The 18335-nt window shown below is 36.5% G+C and overlaps 1 non-coding gene across 1 annotated transcript; it reads right to left on the bottom strand.

Moving 5' to 3' along the window:
• Positions 1-10700: 10700 nt before the first annotated feature.
• LOC137834022 (uncharacterized) lies at positions 10701-18106 on the bottom strand. The gene is made up of 2 exons (XR_016521242.1): positions 17370-18106; positions 10701-11183 (listed from the first exon to the last, which is right to left on the bottom strand). It is a non-coding gene; the product is annotated as an uncharacterized LOC137834022 (transcript).
• Positions 18107-18335: the final 229 nt, after the last annotated feature.

The following is an 18335-nucleotide window of genomic DNA, read 5'->3' as shown; positions in this document are numbered from 1 at the left end:
GACAGCGTTAACTACTATATACTTGATGTTGATCGTACGAGCTGAGGTGCAATCTGAAAAAGTTGTCCTCAGCTCAACATGTCCATGCACTTCCACCTGATCTCCCGCAAAGCCAAACAAATATTCATCATATGGCCTTAACTGGTTAGGTGACAATCGAAAATTATTGAATGTTATCCAGAACATCACATCAGCTGAGCTCTCTTGGTCGATGAGAACTCGGTCTTCTCTTCTTCCCACAATGACGATGGATATCATCACCGGATTGTCGTCATGTGGGACCACGTCTTCCAAATCATATCTCGTAAAGTAGAGGTCGGGCTCTGCCGATTGGCCAGGTCTCCTCGCTTCTATTGCTATTGACTTTCTCGTGTATTTCTTACGCTTAGAGGTAGTGCATCCCCCTCCCGAGATGGTGTTCAACTCGCCATGGACTAGTACCTCATGCCCTTAGTCCCCGGAAACAATCTCTTCTTTTGTCCCTTCTTGGTTTCCCTCCAGATATTCCTTCAAGAAACCGTCTTTCACCAAACCTGCCAACTGATAGTCCAGAGTTATACATCGCTCCATGTCGTGCCCAAATCCTTTGTGGAATTCGCACCAGGTATCTTTTCGTGGCCCTAAGTTTCTGTCAAACTTTTGGGGGAATTTCAATTTTTCCATCACCCCTGGCATACTCAACAACTCCTTATAAGTCATTCAGAACTTTGGCCGAAATGCCAGGTCTTCACGTGCTTTTGAAGGCTAGGTTGTGCTTGTTGTTGCTGTGCTGTCTTAAATAGGATATGGGATAGATTGTTTATGTAATCCACTCTTGATTGAATCAAAAGCACAGGCATTCTCAATCTTTTTAAAAGAAAAGTGTTTTTCAAACTAAGTGAAAAACAACCGATTGTTTGGTCGAAACAACCAATTGTTTTATACTTAGGTGTTTTTAGAAAAGATTGAAAACTGTTTTTATGGTTGACTTGCCGTCAAAACCAAAACAATCAATTGATTCGTGGAAACAACCGATTGTTTGTTTTGGTACCATAACAGAAAACTATTTTGTGCTTTGACTGAGCATTAAATGTTTTCCCAACTGTTTACGCTCCAGTTTTTAATGCTTTGACCAATATTTAAATGCAATGAATAATTTGTTAAGATTTGATAGCAAACAACATCTTTGAATATATTCAGAAAAACAGATTTGAGTTTTAAGAACTAACACAAGATTTTGAGATTTTCAAAGAGTTGAGATTGCTTAGAGATTGAGATTGATCAAAGAGTGTGAGATAAAATTTCTGCTTGTATTGATTTCAGAATTGCTTCTGTAACAAGTGTAATCCGTGTATCTGTTGCACTAGAATCTTTATGTGTTTGCTAAGAAGTGTTGTGTGTTCTTGAGGGGATCAAGATCAGCATTCTTAGTGTTTGTGTGTTGGCCAAGAGAAGTGTGTGTCTTGAGGGGATCAAGGTCACTTTCTTGGTTGTGTTGTAAGTGATATAAGTTTGATTACTTAGTGGTGTTCCTGAGTGGTTTCTGAGAAGATTGGATGTAGCTCTGGGTTTAGAGTGAAGCAGTATAAATCTCTGTGTGCATTTTCTCTATCCCTTAACTCTTTAAATTCAGTTTTTATATTTGTAGACTGGTATAAACAACCGATTGTTTCTGCGAAACAACCGATTGTTTTGTTGGTGCTGTGCTTTTAGCTTTGTATTTTGAAAAGCTGATTTCTTAATCAAGATATTCTCGAAGTAATTTCATTCAAGGCTTAAAAGTTTTCGAAATCCCTCTTTAAACCATTCACTAGTTTAAAGTCATACTTTCTAACAATTGGTATCAGAGCTTGGTTCTTGAAAGTTATTCAAGTTGATCCAAAAATCTTTTTTCTATTGCTGGAAAACAATCTTTTGAGGAAGGTGCTTCAATCTACAAACCTCCTTTATTCTGTGGATTGAATTACAAGTACTGGGAAGCCATAATGAAAATCTTTGTGGAATCTATTGATCAAGGAATTTGGGACTCAATTCAGAATGGTCCTTACATTCTAAAGTTTAAAAAGAATGGTTCTTTCATTGCAAAACCTTGGTCTCAATGGACCAATGATGAATGTAAAATGGCCAAGCTTGATTATACTGGTCAAAACATAATAGCTTCTGCACTAGATACTAATGAGTTTTTCAAGATATCAAAATGCAAAACTGCTAAAGAGATGTGGGACACACTCAAGGATGCTCATGGAAACAATGAACCAAAGGAGGCAAGGTCAAAGAGTCAAGCAAGAAGGAAAAGAAGGCAAAACAAGAAAAGTCTCAACCTCTGCTTCATGGCAAAAAAGGAGGATGACTCAAGTAGTGTAAGTTCATCTAACTCCTCAAACTCTGAAAATTATGGTCAATTACTTCAAGCCTTTCAAGAAACACATGAAGAAGCCAACTGATTGGCCCTCTTGAACAATCAGTTAAAGGAAAAGAATAACTGGCTTGAAAACAGAGTAAATCACTGGAAGAGGAATTAGAAAATTCAAAAACAGATTTTGAAAACCTTGAAATCATTTACAAAAACTCCTCTTGCAAGTGTAATACTCTTGTTTGTGAAAATTGCGAAAATCTTGAAAATAAGGTCCACTATCTTGTTAAAACTGTGGATAAGCTTTCTAAAAGTCAATCCAACTTTGAGAATGTCTTGGCATCTCAAAACTGTGTTTTTGGAAAAGCTGGATTGGGCTTTAACCCACAAAACAAACAAGATAGATTTTCAAAATCATTTTCGAAAATGCCAAAAAAACAACCGATTGGACCATCGAAACAACCGATTGTTACATGCTTCTATTGCATGAAAAGAGGTCATTCTGTGAGGTTCTGTAAAATCAGAAAATATGTTGTTCCTAAGGGCTTTATGAAGTGGATCCCTAAGTGCAATAAAGATTCAATTGATGAATATAAACAAAATGGACCCACATTCATAAGCGGACCAAATCTTTGTACTTGAAAATCTTCTTTGTAGGAAATCTTGGAGGAGAGCAAGCAACAATGGTACTTGGACAGTGGATGTTCCAAACATATGACAGGGGACAAATCAAAGTTCCTGAGCATCTCCTTTAAGCAAGAAGGGCATGTCACCTATGGGGACAACAACAAAGGAAGGATTCCTGGGAGAGGATCCATAGGAGACAAAGACATCTTGGTCATCCATGATGTGCTCTATGTAGAAGGTCTAAAGCACAATCTGCTGAGCATTAGCAATCTATGTGACAAGGGATATCAAGTGATGTTCAAGTCAAACACCAAATATGATGAGAATCAAATAAAGGAGGCTTTTATTAATGAAGGAAGAGGACATTCGCCTTCACATTTGAAGTTCTTCCTTCTAGTCTTCTCAAATTTAAAAGAAGACATAAAATAAAGATGAGGCCCAAGCCCAAGAAGGTAAACCCTAAACCCTAAACACATGTGAAATCTATCTACCCAACACCAAATATGATGAGAATCAAATAAAGGAGGCTTTTATTAATGAAGGAAGAGGACATTCGCCTTCACATTTGAAGTTCTTCCTTCTAGTCTTCTCAAATTTAAAAGAAAACATAAAATAAAGATGAGGCCCAAGCCCAAGAAGGTCAAAGCCCAAAAAGCCCAAGTCCATCCCATGAGGGGCAAGGCAAAGCATTAAATAAAAGAGCATCATTTGAATTACTCTTGTGTAGTTGTAGGAGGTGTGGATATTAAATAAAGAAGTGTGAAAATGTAAAATAAAGTCACATTATCCATGTGACTTAGGAGAATAGGTGTAGGTGTAGTTTTTAGGAGGTGTCATAGTAGAAAAAGGTCACACCTCTCATGTTACTTGTTTTTGGTGGGAATTTCAAATGAGTTTTATTTGAATTTTCCCACCTATTTTCCAGCACCCTCACACTATAAATAAAGGTGTGGGCTCTTGTAAAATTGAGAATTGAAATTGGTAATAGAGAAACTCTACTCAATTTGAGAGAGAATTGTGATAACTTTGTCTTCTCCTACACCTTGTCTTATCTTGAGTGCATTTGGTTCTCTCAAGTGGCGACAGTAGCTCACTTATCTTGGAGCCTTCACCATCCAAGTGGCGTGATCACCAAACCAAGTCCTTCATCTCCATAAGTTCTTCTCTCCTTCATCTTCCTTGCTTTACGAAACGATAAACATGTCTTAAGCTTCTTTCTATGAGGTTTTGTGTTTCCTTTTTACTTTATGTTCGGCTCTTTTCTGTTCTAGCTGGATTTGTTCGGTTCATTTATGTTTTTAAAGCTTTCTATTCGGTTCATTTGCCTTAATACACTTTTTAATCAGTTCAATTGGCAATAGATGGATCTTCCATATGAGTTTGGTGTTTGGTGCAAGTTTTGGTGAGTTCTTGAAACATAGAACATTGATCCAATTCTATTAAAAGTGCCTATGCTATCTCCAACTCAAGTTGATTCCATAGAATGTTAAAGAATCATCTCTACTTTGCTAGTGGAATCATATCAAAATTGGTAATGTTGGTAGGTAAGAGAATCAATAATGTGTATCTTCTAGATATCTCTTCACCATGTTCAATTGGATGTCTTCTATCCAAGTAAGATGAATCTTGGCTTTGGCATAGAAGAATTGCTCATATTTACATGAATCACTTGAACAAGTTAATTTCAAGGGATCTTGTGATTGGGCTACCAAAGCTCAAGTTTGAGAGGGATCACATTTGTGAAGCATGCCAAAAGGGGAAACAAGTGAAAAGTTCTTTTAAAATAAAAAATGTTGTTTCTTCTTTAAAACCCCTTGAACTTCTTCACATGGATCTCTTTGGACCCTCAAGAACTCTGAGTCTAGGTGGAAATTATTATGCTCTTGTTATTGTTGATGACTTTTCTAGTTTCACTTGGACTCTTTTCTTGGAATCAAAGAGTGATGCCTTTTCTGCATTCAAGAAGCTAGTAAGAAGGTTGCAAAATACAAAGAACTGCAACATAGGCTCTATTAGAAGTGACCATGGAGGAGAATTCCAAAATGATAAGTTTAGCAAGTTCTGTGAGAAGATGGGGATTCTGCACAACTTCTCTGCTCCAAGAACTCTACAACAAAATGGTGTGGTAGACAGAAAGAACAGGTCTCTTGAAGAGCTAGCAAGGACAATGCTTAGTGAATCATCTCTTCCTAAGTACTTTTGAGCGGATGCAGTGAGCACTTCTTGTTATGTGATGAATAGAGTGCTTATTAGGCCCATTTTGAAGAAAACTCCATATGAACTCTTCAATGGAAGGAAGCCTAACATCAACCGTCTCAGAGTTTTTGGCTGCAGTTGTTTCATTCTCAACAATGGAAAGGAAAACTTAGGGAGGTTTGACGAGAAAGCGGATTTTGGCATCTTCATAGGGTATTCTCTCACAAGTCATGCATATAGAATCTACAGTAAGAAGTTGATGACTGTAGAAGAATCAGTTCACGTTGTCTTTGAAGAGGTAGATCACAAAAACATCCAAATCCCGAAGACCAGAGCTGAAGAGGATGAACAAAGCATCAGTTTGGAGAACCTGGAAATCTGTGTAGAAAAACAATCGGTTGATTCGCAGAAACAACCGATTGAAATTCTGCAACAGAGTGAGTTGCCCAAAGAATGGAGGATTCCTAGAGATCTATCAGTGGAAAACATCATAGGGCAGATAAAGGAAGGTGTCTCCACACGAAGATTCATCTCAAACTTCTACAGGAACACAACTTTTGTATCAAAAATTGAACCAAAGTCAATTGATGAAGCTCTCAAGGATGAGAAGTGGGTTGAAGCTATGCATGAAGAGTTGAATCAAGCTTGAAATTCTTTCCTCCTATTTCTTTCTCCTGGACCTTTCCAGCAGGTCCAGGTCGCCTCACGTTGGTGACTTCAATTTGCATGATCTCCTCCGACTCTTGCACCTGAACAGTGATGGAGCACACTCCCTTCCTTCTCTTCAGGCTATTCTCACAGCACTTCCTTGTCGCTTTCTGATCAAACTTGATGATGATCACCACTCCATCAAGGGAGGGCAACTTCATCTTCATGTGCTCCGTTGAGGCCACCGCACCTAGCCTATTCAGAGAAGGCCTTCCCAAAAGCAATTTGTATGTCGAGACAGCATTAACTATTATATACTTGATGTTGATCGTACGAGCTGAGGTGCAATCTGAAAAAGTTGTCCTCAGCTCAACATGTCCATGCACTTCCACCTGATCTCCCGCAAAGCCAAACAAATATTCATCATATGGCCTTAACTGGTTAGGTGACAATCGAAAATTATTGAATGTTATCCAGAACATCACATCAGCTGAGCTCTCTTGGTCGATGAGAACTCGGTCTTCTCTTCTTCCCACAATGACGATGGATATCACCACCGGATTGTCGTCATGTGGGACCACGTCTTCCAAATCATATCTCGTAAAGCAGAGGTCGGGCTCTGCCGATTGGCCAGGTCTCCTCGCTTCTATTGCTATTGACTTTCTCGTGTATTTCTTACGCTTAGAGGTAGTGCATCCCCCTCCCGAGATGGTGTTCAACTCGCCATGGACTAGTACCTCATGCCCTTAGTCCCCGGAAACAATCTCTTCTTTTGTCCCTTCTTGGTTTCCCTCCAGATATTCCTTCAAGAAACCGTCTTTCACCAAACCTGCCAACTGATAGTCCAGAGTTATACATCGCTCCATGTCGTGCCCAAATCCTTTGTGGAATTCGCACCAGGTATCTTTTCGTGGCCCTAAGTTTCTGTCAAACTTTTGGGGGAATTTCAATTTTTCCATCACCCCTGGCATACTCAACAACTCCTTATAAGGCATTCAGAACTTTGACCGAAATGCCAGGTCTTCACGTGTTTTTGCCTTGGGCGTGTTCTTCCTATCTGAGTATGGTGTTCGCCTTGCGCCTGCCCTCTTCTCAGTTGTGGCTTCGTTGACCCTCAGAGGTTGGGCTTGGCTACATTCTTTGGGCTTGGTATGCCCTAGATGTGTGTTGTTGTGCTTCATAGATAATGCTTCCTCTGCGCTGATGTGAGTGAAAAATCGACGTCGTATCTCAACAAATGTTACTTCCGTATTCCTGATCAGTGATTCCCTACCCAAAGGCGTTGACCATATAGGGCTCGTCATGGGTCTGGAGCTTCATTGTGAACGCCTCAAACCTGTTCAAATAATTTTTCAGAGAATCACCTTGCCTCTGTTTCACGTTGAAAAGATCAAATGAGACTAGTGGTTGGGCCTGGTTCACAATGAATTGTTCCCTGAGCAACTCAGAAAACTGGTCGAAGAAGGTGGTGATGTGTGTTGAACCAAGTGGTGTTCAAGCTTTGAAGAATCCAAACCCTTTGAAGGATCTTGAAGGCTAGGTTGTGCTTGTTGTTGTTGTGCTGTCTTAGATAGGATCTGGGGTAGATTGTTTATGTAATCCACTCTTGATTGAATCCAAAGCATAGGCATTCTCAATCTTTTTAAAAGAAAAGTGTTTTTGAAACTAACTGAAAAACAACTGATTGTTTTGTCGAAACAACCGATTGTTTTATACTTAGGTGTTTAAGAAAAGATTGAAAACTATTTTTATGGTTGACTTGCTGTCAAAACCAAAACAACCGATTGATTCGTGGAAACAACCGATTGTTTGTTATGGTACCATAACAAAAAACTGTTTTGTGCTTTGACTGAGCATTAAATGTTTTTCCAACTGTTTACGCTCCAGTTTTTAATGCTTTGACCAATCTTTAAATGCAATGAATAGTTTGTTAAGATTTGATAAAAAACAACATCTTTGAATATATTCAGAAAAATAGATTTGAGTTTTAAGAACTAACACAAGATTTTGAGATTTTCAAAGAGTTGAGATTGCTTAGAGATTGAGATTGATCAAAGAGTGTGAGATAAAATTTCTGCTTGTATTGATTTCAGAATTGCTTCTGTAACAAGTGTAATCCTTGTATCTGTTGAACAAGAATCTTTGTGTGTTTGCTGAGAAGTGTTGTGTGTTCTTGAGGGGATCAAGATCAGCATTCTTAGTGTTGGTGTGTTGGCCAAGAGAAGTGTGTGTCTTGAGGGGATCAAGGTCACTTTCTTGGTTGTGTTGTAAGTGATATAGGTTTGATTACTTAGTGGTGTTCCTCAGTGGTTTCTGAGAAGACTGGATGTAGCTCTGGGTTTAGAGTGAACCAGTATAAATCTCTGTGTGCATTTTCTCTATCCCTTAACTCTTTAAATTCAGTTTTTATATTTGTAAACTGGTATAAACAACCGTTTGTTTCTACGAAACAACCGATTGTTTTGTTGGTGCTCTGCTTTTAGCTTTGTGTTTTGAAAAACTGATTTCTTAATCAAGATATTCTCGAAGTAATTTCATTCAAGGCTTAAAAGTTTTCGAAATCCCTTTTTAAACCATTCACCCCCCCTCTAGTTTAAAGCCATACTTTCTAACAATGTGGTCGTTAGGAAGGCCACTAAACCATTGCAGAGTTGTACCTGTGACCGTATCCATGAGCATCTTGCAATGGATGGCATATGTTCCTCCCTAAATAATCATCTCGGCGCTGAACACCGTAAGATGGCTCTCAGGGTCTTATACTCCCGTGAAAACAATCTTAGGTGTTATGTAGTTCGTCGGTATGAGAGCATCCATGATCGCGTACGAGAATGGCTTGGGACGATCTCTTAGCTGTGCACTCAAACCTCGCTCCGCTATAGAGCTTTGATCAATTTGTTGTAAGTTCTTGCGCAATTTCTCATTGGCCTTGTCTGAGCACCTGCTCAACTCAAACTTCCACAATGAGCTTTTCTTGTTCAACTTTAGCTTCTGCCATTGCCTCCGCCACTGCTCCTGCCATTAGCCTTTCCTGCTCAGCTTTGGCCTCTCGTTGGATCTGCTCCTGATATAGCTTGTACTGCTTGTTGGCTTCTTGGAGAGCCCTCATGGTTTCCATAAGTTGTTGTAGGGTAGGGGCGTCGTTCCCTTCAAATCCCAATGGACCTTGCCTCGTGTTCCTCATTACGCCAAAAAACTCAAACACAATTGTGGATGGGATCAGATTTTATCAGGCCCCACGGTGTGCACCAAATGTTATTGTTGATTGACTTGCTCACCTATTGACTCTGGTGGCAAGTTCTAGCTTCGTCTGGCTCTTGAGGAATCTTTCCTATTTCTTGTAGCTTTGGAATGTACCTTCGTTGAAATAGAGGGGACCCTACCTGTTGATGGCACTCCGATGAACAAATCAGTAAAGCACTTACTAAAATTCAAGAAGTATTCAGTTTCAGTCTCAGAAACAATGTACCTTTACCTGGGGTCTCAAGCCCCCTTTTATGGGCGCCTTCTCTCAAGGTGCTACGACAAAAAGGAATCTTATCTCTAAGGAGAGCATAAAATAATAACAGAACAACCATCTGGTAGCAGGGGACCAAATTATGTGCTACAGCAGGGGAATATTCTGCTTACGGGGCACCCTACTCATGGTGCAACGTTATCTTTTATCCCACATGCAACTTAACGACTATGTGCCCTAGAACACACGTACTCAAGTTAAAAGAAACATTTACTTGACCTAGGCACCACATGTATTATTCGTACCACTAGGTTCAAAAGTACCCTTTACTAGTAGCCTTATACTAATGTATAAAAATGTTATTTTAATTATGCCACAACGGGCTTACCAATATGACTGGGTCAAACTCACGACTCCCTTTACGGGCTAAACAACCAAGCTACCTACCTATGCCATGCACCGAGATCTGACCACGGAGCACTGAGCCGTGAGCGCTTTGTCCAATACAAATATATTCAATATCCCACTTATATTCATGTGTGTATTTATGGGATGTTTCCCTCCTCTATATTGGATCATGCGCCCAAGAAATTAATCAGAATAATGCAAGTTTGATTTAGTTCAACCATGTGTAAGAATTGAAAGAATTGAAGGGTGAAAATATTCAAATAATCTATGAAGAATTCATCCGTGAAGAACTATAAAAAAAACACCTTAAAGCACTCACAAGCGCAACATACCCTCGTGCCGCATTCTTCGTATCTAACCTAAATCCATGGATTTCATTAATTCCTGTTCGCATTCAATCGACCAACAAAAGGGTTATGTGCTCCTAAATATCGTGACTTCGAATGTTTAACCACAACCATGGTGAGAGACAAGAATGTTTAACCACTCACTCCAAGCAACAATTGGTATCTCATGGCACATCCAGTTATCCCGTGAATGAGATAGATTTCACCCTCTGGAGAAAATACAATTTTCTTCCAGTCACAACGTAGACAGAGGAACTACCATTAATTATGGTATTGCTTTCTGAGAAGAAGTAAAAGTATGTGGATGTTACTATTGAACTTCCCTTCACCATGGATTAAGTCGAGCTTTGGAAATTATGCAACACAAAGGTTTTACTCGTGAATACATCCATCAATCAGAGAAACAATTTTTAGTTAGTCACACGGACAGACACATCCATAGAGCGTGAGCATTATCACACGACATTTTTTAAATCATGATATAGACATGAAATATTCATTAATTAATCTTCAATTAACAATTTTAATAAGATTTTACTTTTCAACTACATTTGTCCCATTTTAATAAGAATTTGTTTCATAGCCCCACGTGACCACACAATTTTCAGCCACTTAAGTGAACGGAAGAACTAAAGAAACAGGAGGCAAGATGTAAATAGATTTAAATTGTGCTATAATAGATGGCAAATTACGCAACACATTGTTAACTATAATTATCTAAAGAAATCAGAAAATATGGTTTGCATCCATAAATATTCAGGACCATAAATGGTTATTTAAGAAACAAATAATCCCAACCTGATATTTGGCTTAGATGAGAGGAAACTAACGACAAAAATAGCTTTACTTTCATTTGCTCACAGATATTTTTCTATGGTTGAGGTCAATGTTGTCTTGGGCACAGCTCCAATAACTGTATCTTTCCTCTCACCATTCTTGAAAATAATGAAAGTGGGGAGAGTTCGAGCTGGATAACGCGTAGCAGTTGATGGGTTCTCATCAACTTCGAGTTTGTAACAGTTCAGCCTACCAGAATATTCCTGGGCCACTTCATCAAATATCGGGAGGATCGGGAGGGAGGGACCAGACCATCGAGCCCAGAATCCAACCACAACAGTTGAGCCGGCTGAAAGCACAAGTCTTTCCCAATCTAAGTCAGTAACATCACCCACTGCAATATTCAATGATACAAAGTGTTTCACTTCAGTAAATATTTCACCAAGACATGCAACAATACTCTGGAAATGATGAGTGATGATTCATCACAACTATAACAGTGGAACGCTTCAAACCCAATTTTGTCTGAAGAAAGCTAAACCACTTTCATGACTAAATTTCCTTCTCTTGCAATTATCTCAATGGTGGTGAAATCTGACACCATAATCATTGCCGTATCGAGCAGAAGAACAAATCCAAAAAGGAACCTAATAGCTATAATCTCATCTTCTGATAAGACAAGAAAAGAACCTTATCTGGAGATTGGAATTAGACTATACACCTGATATTAAATTTCTCCTCTATTACTACGAATTGACTCTAATATTCTAAAACAGCTTCTTTGTTTCTCTCTACCAGATGACGTTAGGATTAACCATTATAGATAAAGAAATTCCGTCTAATCAATTTGTGAAATTTTTGGCACAAATTCCATACATCTATGCAATTGCAGTCAACATAAACTTCATCAGTGTTACCAGATAGAGACCCCAAAAGTCCTTTATGAATATGTATAGGAAGCCATAATGGGTTATGGCAGAACCATCGCAGAGAAAAAAAAAATAGATAAATATCGATAATTTTAAAAGAAAATATGCAGAAATATAATTGTAATGCAAAGATAATGAAAGACAACCATAATTAATAGTGATGTCATGTCTAGAAATTCAAATAACAATAAATCAAATCAAAACACCATAAAAAATGAAATAAAATAGAATTTGAAAACAAAATAAAGACTTGCAGTCAACAACGTCAATGCGACTAAGTGTTGTTTCACCAGACACAGACAGACTCATCCAAACGGTCTACTAGGTTCAAACATTCTATCAAGGTGGGTCTACCCTCGTAAAGTAAAGATGAAACATTTGAAAACTTTGGAAGTGCATGGTGGAGAACCCAACTAGAGTTCCAAAGGTGTTGTAGACTTAAGTTGTCACTACTAATACCAATCTGATTAACGTGTCCCTCAAACTCTTGATATGACGACTCTTGAGGAAATCTAATCAAAGCAACGTCCCAAGTATGATAATATGAGAATATTTGGCTTTGTAGCCTATACGCACATAAGGCAAGCGAAGCTAGAAGCTTTTGCATGTGTTGTTAAATGCATGTTTCTATGACATAGATGTTGTACTGGTCAGATGTTAGGATAAATACACTATTCTGTTCAGTTAGTTTAGAAAGATAAATACTTAACTAAGTCCAAAACGATAATAGACTCAATGATGCGTTAAGAAGTCGACTCAATGATGTGTTAAAAGGAGTCGGTCCAAACAACTTGCGAAATATATTAAAAAGGCAGTTCAGCGAGAACATTTGGCGCCAACCGTGGAACAGGTAAAACTGATTCAGAACTACTTGTGACATAAATGATCATTACCATTTAAATTTGTTGTGATATTTTAAACTTGTTATCATATGATTCTGAAAATCACAGATGTATTTAAATCTGTCATCACATTATTTTGAAGATAACACAAATGATTATTATCATTTAAATTTGTTGTGATATTATTTTAAAGATAACAAATAAAATTGTTATTATTTAAATTTGTTATCATATTATTATGAAAATTACAAATATATTTAAATTTGTTATCATAATGATTAATTATCATTTAAATTTATTGTGATTATCATTTAAATCTGTTGTGATATTATTCTAAAGATAACAAGTACAATTGTTATTATTTAAATCTGTTATCATATTATTATGAAGATCACATATATTTAAATTTGTTATCATGTTGTTCTGATTATCATTTAAATCCGTTGTGATATTATTCTGAAGATAACAAATACAATTGTTATTACTTATATAACATAAATGATTAATTATCATTCAAATTTGTTGTGATATTATTTTGAAGATAACAAATATAATTGTTATTATTTAAATTTGTTATCTGAAAATCACAAATATATTTAAATCTGTTATCATCTTATTCTGAAGATAAGATAAATGATTATTATCTTTTAAGTCTGTTGTGATATTATTTTGAAGATAACAAATATAATTGTTATTATTTAAATTTGTTATCATATTGTTATGAAAATAACAAATATATTTAAATTCTTTATCATGTTATTCTAAAGATAACATAAATGATTAATTATCATTTAAATTTGTTGTGATATTATTCAGAAGATAACAAATATAATTGTTATTATTAAAATCTATTATGATATTATTATGAAAGTAACATACATATTTAAATTTGTTATCATATTATTCCGAAGATAATATAAATTATTATTATCATTTAAATCTGTTGTGATATTTTAAATTTGTTATCACATTATTCTAAAAATCACAGATATATTTAAATCTGTTATCATGTTATTTTGAAGATAACACAAATGATTATTATCATTTAAATCTGTTGTGATATTATTATCATGATCATTATCATGATCTCTGAGAGAAATTATTCTTGTTACTGGATATAAAACGTAGTAGTGTAAAATCACCATATCATTGCTAAAAATCTCAATCCTCATTGCTAAAATAACCATATCATTGCCCTTCATCATCAATCACCATATACTTGTATTTTTTTCTTTGCCCTCTAGAAGTGAACATTCACACTTACTTAACCACTTGGTTAAGTTCGTGTTCAGTAGGAATCTTCTTTGGGTAATCACCATATCATTGCTAAAAATCTCAATCCTTAGTAAAGTGTCACATATAAAATGGAACAATCTAAATTCAACTCACATCACTTATACGTTGGCCAAACACACTAATGCATAGCTTGGCCGAGCAAACTTTCAGCGTCGTGGCAAAGTCGATCTTCATCACAAATCTTCAGCCTTGCAATATCATCTTCTAGCAAGAACCATGATCTATTATGGGTTGAGATGTCAAAACTCAATTCCCACATGCTTTTCCCTTTCAAGCTTCGAACAACTTCACATTCTTGGATTGTCAAAGCATCCTGGGGAAGAGCTCAGCCATCCGAGTGTGAGTGTTCTGAAGGAATCGACACTTCCGATCTCATTCTCTTGATAACTAACCCAGATCAATCTCTTTCGACACTAAGTTATCTTTGGCCGCCCTCATCCGCCTTGCACGTTCGACCAACTCAATGTTGCTGATTGAGGAAAGCATGTTCTCTACAAAACAAACAAAAAAGCTAGTTTCAAAACTTCAAAATCTAAACATCTCTAAAAAGCTTAAGCTAGAAAGGGTGTATACCAATATAAGCTTTGAGAGAACCCGGTAGGTATTCTATCGTCAAAAGTGTCGATGTGTAACTTTGAGGTTCTCCAAGAATTCGCAAATACCCTGCTCCTTTGGGAACAAGTCTTTGAGGCTCGATCAACAACTCTTTTTCAAAAACTGAGGAAGGCTCAACGTGGTTTTGGTAAAAAAAATGTGGTATAAAAGAAATAGAAAGGCCCATCGGGGTCCGATGACTCATCGCTACACACTAGTTTGTCCTCCCTACATACTACTACTTTCACTAAGTTCTCGTCTTTCTTACTTAAACCCCTTGACTCCCTCAATTCTCTAAGATTTAAACGAATGGTATAAACAAAGGTTTCCTTAAGCAATTCTTTTTTGGCCCAAGGGTAAGTAAAGGCATAATCCATCTCTAAAAAATGGCTAAAACAAAGCAACCATACAAATACGAAAAGAGCAGTTCAGCATAGGCATCATATGAAGCAAACCAAACAATACATAGGGAAGCACAATATAAAAAGGTCATGATATAAGTTCTACTATTCAAAGGATAGTAACGATAGGATGTACCTGGCTCACGATGGTTTACAAAGGGGCATGACGACACACAGACAATGAGGGGAAAGTCTTTTTTTGTCTCTTTGAGTCTTAGTGAAAAAGCAAAAAGCAGAAGGAAAGAAAAGGGTTTTTTTGGCTTTTTAAAAATTTTAAGAGAGCTTGAAACGACACCTTTTCCCAAATCGTTGATCATGGAACACGTGTACACACCATTAAAAATGCTATCATAAAATCGTCCCATCAAGCGACACATCAAAAATCGTGAACCAACCTCCCTCTGACCTAACGTCTTGTCGTACAATAAAACCTCAAGCCTCGCCTTGCTAGGATCGAGGCTAAGGGAGTGTGTACTAGTCAGACGTTCTATGGGACCGACCTGAGCACTTAAGCAGACTATTATGCCTGTTAGTTTAAGAAAAATAAATACTTAACTCATCCCAAAACGATAATAGGCCTAATGATGCATTAAGAAGTCGACCTAATGATGTGTTAAGGAGTTGACCCAAACAACTAGCAAAATATATTAAAAAGGCAATAAAAGTGAGGATCTACGAGTACTATAAAAGGGCATGAAGACCTTGAACAAAGGTAAGTGTCATTCCATACACTACTCACTATACTCATAATTATATGCTCTCACTGACTTGATCGTCGAAGTCTTGTCAACAAGTGAAACTCCCCTCACTATGAATTTCAAGCATCTTAAAGCAACAACAACAGAAAAGAAAAGTTGGCCCAAAATCCACCACCAAGACCCGATCCAGGTCAGCCGGCGAGAACATAGGTGAATTGTGGTGTCTTGAGTCAGGATTTAAGAAGTGTATCATCATTTTCCAGGATATTGTCTTCAATGAAACTAAAATGACTTACAAGTCAAAAGTTTAAAAAATGTGAGATTGGAGTAGAGATTGACGTAGCATTTGACTTTTTACTTAATGATGGAATAGATGTTCTCGTAGAAGAATGGTAAGACACGATGAGAATAGAGGTGCTAATCATAATTATAGTATTAGCAGTCTTAGAACAAGGAGAATAATCAAAGCTTTGAAAAATGTATGAATATGCAGAGCTTATTGTTTACTCTAATGAGTAAAGAGAAAACTCAATGGTTAGTCGCCATCAAGGAGAAGATTAATTCACCTCGTTTGAACAATATCTGAAATTTGGTTCATAGACTTGTGGGACTCGTCAATTGTAAATGCATTTCCAAACAAAAGAATGGAATTATAAAAACTTATTAGGATAAGATTGGTGGCTAGAGATAAGGAATTGATTATAATCATATATTTAAGCAAATATTTAACCTTACATTACATGTAATGGGTCGATGTGAAACATGCAGAAGAAAATGAAACAACCTGCGAGAGGGACGTAAAATGATGATGTCGTTTCTGTTCTAATTGTTTGCTAAACTTATGACTACAAGCATGACATGATACTTTAACACTATAAAATTAGTCCTGTTGCCAATAGAGATATAGTTAGGTTATAAAACACAGGTATATGTATATATATACAAGGAGAAACTCTTCAAATAATTCCAACTATTCCATTTTTCTAACCACAAAACAGATAATCATGCAAGAAATGTTTCAAGCTATTCACAGTTAATAAGTTTTGGTGTATATACAAGGAGTAACTCTTCAAACAATTCCGGTTATTCCATTTTTCTCAACACAAAACAGATAATCATGCAAGAAATGTTTCAAGCTATTCACAGTTATAAGTTTTGGTGTCTTTTTTGTATTTTTTGGTCTTTCTTGATTTGGGCTTTGTCTGTTAATACAGTTTCTGTTTTTCTTTATTATTAGGCAATTGCTTCTTTCACCCAATATATTTTCAAAATTTATTCCGAAAATAAAAATTCAGAATTGATAATAATGCATTCTAAAAAAAAATTCAAAAAATATTATTGTGTTTCAGATATAAAAATCCAAAAAAAAATTCAAAATCTCATTTCAGATATAAAAATTCAAAATTAAAAATAATACATTCCAAAAAAATTTATCCAATATTATGTTTCGGAAAAGAGGATCGAAATATAATTTTATATATATCCATTTCTTTTAAGAATATTTTTGTCTCCCAATTATATGGGGGCAGGAAACAATTGTCTTATTATTATAAAGTTTGATATCATTATATGCAAAGTAGAAAAAAAAAAAAAAAACGATTCTTTTCTTTCGTCCTTTTGTTCTCTGTCCCGCCTTATTTCTTTTTTCTCATCTTGCCCTTTTGTCAAAAGAAGATGCAGAACTTCAAGAAAAAGAAACAACCAAAGCACTAGAATCCAGATCTACAACATATTAGTCGTCAAATAAAAATCAGAATACAAAAAGAAATCAAATAACAAAAAATACCGAACTGTTCGAGTGTTTTCTTAGCTTCACTCACCAAAATCTTCAGTATACCGTTCTTCGTCGCAAGCGAAGCATCCTCGGCGAGGAGCGGTTCTCGAGGCGGCGCGAGTCGAAAAAGCCGTTCCAACGGCAGGTCGGAGCCGGAGAAGGTAAGGGAAGGGACTCTGGAGGAGCGAGTGAGAATTAGGGATTGGAGTTGCACGGTGGCCATGGATGAGAGAATTGCAGGTCCGGAAGAAGAACTGTGAAATCAAAAGTGTTTCGTTGAACTATGTTACAGTCCCCACTATTATTTCTGCTTTTTGTTTTTATATTTTGTTTTGTTTTATTTTGGAAAGATACTGATACTATTATTGTGTGGATGAGATGATACTGACACACGCCCATTGGTTACATCGTACAATACAACTACTTTTTATCCAAAATTAAATAACTTTTGAAATATCAATATTCATTAATTTAGAATTTTTAAATCATTTTATGCTGTTTAATATAATTTCTAGTAATTCTTAAAATCATTTTTTTTACCTAAACCACTTAAGTGATGGGTTTATTTTTTATTATTTTCCAAGTGGTCAACTTTGTTCTTACAATAATTGTATATTTGTATTCTGATTTTTATTTGATGACTAATATATGTTGTAGATCTAAATGATAGTATTTTGGTTTTTACTTATTCTTGAAGTTTTGTATTTTCTTTGACAAAACGGACAAGAAGAAAAGAACCACGAAGCGTTAATTTTGGAAGATTTTTACACGATTGTTGAGGGGATTCTCTCGAGGAGTAACCTCGCCATTTAGCCGAAAATGCCACAGTCAAGCTGTGATGACCCTGGAGACGAGGAAGCCCGAGTCAAGCTTGGTTTCCCTATCTGTTTTGCATCCTCGGACTCTGAAAATGTGATTCTTCACCAGTACGATCCTATAGCCATATCAGTTATTATCACCATGGGTTGAATTGTACATAGAGTTCTCATGGATAAGGGAACTTGGTTAACGT

Source organism: Phaseolus vulgaris, chromosome 5 (genome assembly GCF_051622355.1).
Source record: "Phaseolus vulgaris cultivar YP4 chromosome 5, ASM5162235v1, whole genome shotgun sequence".
Lineage (NCBI taxonomy): Eukaryota > Viridiplantae > Streptophyta > Magnoliopsida > Fabales > Fabaceae > Phaseolus > Phaseolus vulgaris.
The sequence above is the reverse complement of the archived record's forward strand: the minus strand, read 5'-3'. Positions and strand labels throughout refer to the sequence as shown.